Source organism: Monoraphidium neglectum (assembly GCF_000611645.1).
Source record: "Monoraphidium neglectum strain SAG 48.87 unplaced genomic scaffold scaffold04761, whole genome shotgun sequence".
Lineage (NCBI taxonomy): Eukaryota > Viridiplantae > Chlorophyta > Chlorophyceae > Sphaeropleales > Selenastraceae > Monoraphidium > Monoraphidium neglectum.
In genome coordinates, this window is record NW_014008868.1 from 1 (window position 1) to 3,447 (window position 3,447).

The following is a 3,447-nucleotide window of genomic DNA, read 5'->3' on the forward strand; positions in this document are numbered from 1 at the left end:
GCCGGGGGGGCCACGGCCGGCGACGGCGCTGCGGGGGCGGCCGGCGCCGCGGGCGCGGGCGCGGGCGCGAGCGCGAGCGCGGGGGGCGCGAGGGTCGTGGAGCTGCAGCCGCTGCCAATGGCGCCGATGGTGCGTGGGAGCGGCAGGGGCGCCGCGACGGGCGCGTGCGGCGAGGTGGGCTCCGAGGGCGAAAGCGGAAGCTGGACGCACTGCGGCCCGGAGAGCAGCCGCGGCGACGCCGCCGCGTGCGGCTGCGGGGCCGGGTCCTGCGCGAACGGCGGAGGCTTGCTGGTGGCTGCAGACGGCGAGGCGGGCGCCTGCGCGGCCGCGAGGGCGGCCTTGAACTCTGACTGGGGGCGGCTCTTCTGGCGCAGCAGTCCGGGCTTGTTGTGGAGCCGCCGCCGGAACACGGTCGGCGCCTGCGACGGCTGCAGCTGCGGCAGCGGGTGCGGCAGACCGCGGGACCCGCCAGACGCGCCACGGGACAGGGCCGGCGTTGGGTGCGGTGCCGCGACCGTGCCCGCGAGCGCCGTCGTAGGGCTCTTTGCTTCGTCGACGCCGCCGCCGCCGCCCGCGGCGGCGAGCTCAGCCAGCATCAGCAGCTGCTCGGCAGCCGCCGCCTCGTCGTCGGCACCGCCCGCGGGCCGCAGGTCGGTCGTCATCGCGCTGCTGGACGGGCTATCGTCCCCCCGCTGCTGCTGCTGCTGCCGCCGTTGCTGCGCGCGGTCCTCCGCAGCTGCGTCCTGCTGCGCGCCGGCGACTGCCGCCGGGCCCTGCGCGGCGCGCGCGCGCTCCACGAGCCGCTCGTGCAGGCGCCGGTGCAGCGCCTGGATGCTTTGGGGGTCTGTGATGCCCTTGGCGCGCAGCATTTTATCCGCATGAACCAGAATCATAGAGGCGGCCGACTCCGGGGACACGCCAGCCGGAAGGTCGATCGGGAGCGGCGGCGGCGGCTGCTGCTGCGGCGGCGGCCCGGCGGCATCGGCCGCGGCGCAGGCTGGCGGCGGGCTCGAGCACGCCGGCTCCTGCTGCTGCTGCTCGGGCAGCGCCTGCTGCTCTTGCTGCTGAGCAGCCGCGTGATGCGCCGCGGCCTGCTGCAGCAGCGCCGCCGGCGCGCCGGCGCCCTCGGACTGCAGGTGCGCGGCAGCCGCTTCCAGCAGCTGCCGTGCGCGCGCGGCGGCCTCCGGGCCCTGGCCCTCCAGGGCAGAGGTCAGGAGAGAGGCGAGCAGCGGCAGAGACAGCTGCGGCTGGTGGACGGGGCCTGGGCGAGGGGGGCCGAGGGGTTGCGTAGGTTGAGGCTGCCATGAGCTCGGAGGTGTCGCCGGCGGCAGCTCGTCAGCAGGCGGCGGGGTTGAGAGAGCTTCTGTCTCCCGTGATGCAAATTCAGCCCGCTTGTCTGATTGGCTGCATCCGAAAATTCTCATGTCCAAAGCATCAGTGTACGACCCACAAGGCATGGCCGGTGGGCCCTGTCATGGGCCTGCGACGCGACGCACCCGCCGCAGGGCGGCCGCACCTGATTCGGGCGTGCCTCGTGGGCGCTTCGGCTGCCGCGCTAGGTCAGCGGTGGCATCTGTGATATCGCCGGCCTGCTCGGTGCCTGCGTATTATTTTGCCGCGGGCAGGAGCGAGAGTCTGGGATGCAGAACCAAGGCCCGCAGAGGATCACAAGCCGTGGCAATCATGGCGAAATACACATATATACAGCTCATCTGAGCCCCTACGACCGTCTGGGCTGCGCACACACGCAGCTACGCCCGGCTCTGTGTGCTCCACGTTCATCAATCACCTTGGTCCCGCAGACGCTTCGACGGCGCCAGGCCGGCTTCCTCCATAATTTGCGTTTCCCCTGTGACTCTTGAACCTGCACGCTGCGAGCCACTTTATAGCTCCTGCAGCTGATGTGGTGAACAACTGTGGCTGGCTGTTTTGTTTGCTGCGTTGATGCAGAGGAGCTGATTGCTGTAAAGCACAACGCGTAATTGATGACATGTTTGCGTATCACGACCACATTGTGGTAAGCTGGAGTAACGACGGAGGGTAGTTCCAGCTACCGGGCAGCGCTACATGTTTATTTCGCAGCGCAGGTCGCCGTGTATGGCACAGGTGGTGCCGGCCAAGACAAGACGATGCGCTGATAAGGATGAAAAGTGGCTGTGCGGCAAGCGTGTAGACGGGCCCCCCGCTGCGGCGGCCGCTGGTCACTGGAGGGGGGGTGGTCCCGGAGTCACGCCCCAAAGGGTCCCGGAGTCACCCCCCTTGAGCGTCACACCCCAACCGGCATTGTGGCTGCAGGCCGCCGCACAAGCCCTGAACAGGCAATGAACAAGCAGTAGTGTTTTAAAGTTTCCAAATCAGGGGAACAGCACCCCTACACAGACGGGGACGCCTGATCCTGGGGTGGAAGAATCCGGCTCGATGATGCATGGCCACAGCGCTGCCCCCCAACAGCATTACCTCCCTGCCAGCACCCGCGCCTCGCCCCCGGATCCCCTTCCCAGTGCCATCATTGTCGACCTGATTGCTCTGCACACCCTTCTGCGCAGCACCCGTGCCCGCGGGCTGCGATCAGCCCGCCCGCGGCGCCCGCGACTCGTCATCCCAAAATCGCGACACCCCAGGGCCTGGCCCCCGCCTCCCCACCACAAGCGCGCCGCAGCGGCGGCGCGGGCTGCCAGTGGGCAACCCAACGCCTCATGCATGGGCAGATCGGGCATTTTGCATGGCTGCAGGGATTCTGACACCCGCTGCTCCCTGGGCGTCAGCACCCACGGCCACACGGCCCGATGAAGCTCCCCTTGCGCGCAGGGTGGCGCCAGGGTGGCGCCAGCGCGTGCGATTTGTCAGCAGCGCACGAGTGACCACCGCCACTTGCGCCTCGGCCATAACAGACGCATTGTTCCGTCCTCAACTTCAACGCGATTTCTGTGATATCTTTTCAACACTTCCATATCTATACGTGTGACGCCTCGCCGGCCAGGGTCGCCCCAGCTGCAACCGCCGTCAGGGTGCGCCCTGCCGCACGGCGGGCAGCCATCACACCGCTGCCCCTGCAACCTCCACCTAGCCTCTGGCACCCTGCCTCCAGCCAGCACAGCACCACTGCCCGGCAGCCTCCACCTGATCTCATAGAGCACTACTCAATTCCTCAAAATGAACTGCACACACAGGATGCTATTGCTGGGCTGTGTCGCTGTTACACAATAGTAAGCATCTGAAAGGCAACGTCGCAATCAAGCACCTGCCTTGCACCGCGCGGGGACGAGGGAGGGGCAACTTTAACTGGGGGTAAGCCGGTGACGCCGCCGGCGCGGAACACGCCGCGCGCGGCGGGTCGGGAGGGAGCGCTTCCGCGCGCACGCACGCTGGCATCGGCCGCGCGCCCGGGCCCCGCGCCCGCGCCCGCCGGCAGCGCCGCGATCTGGCGCGCGACGCGGGGCCGGCGGG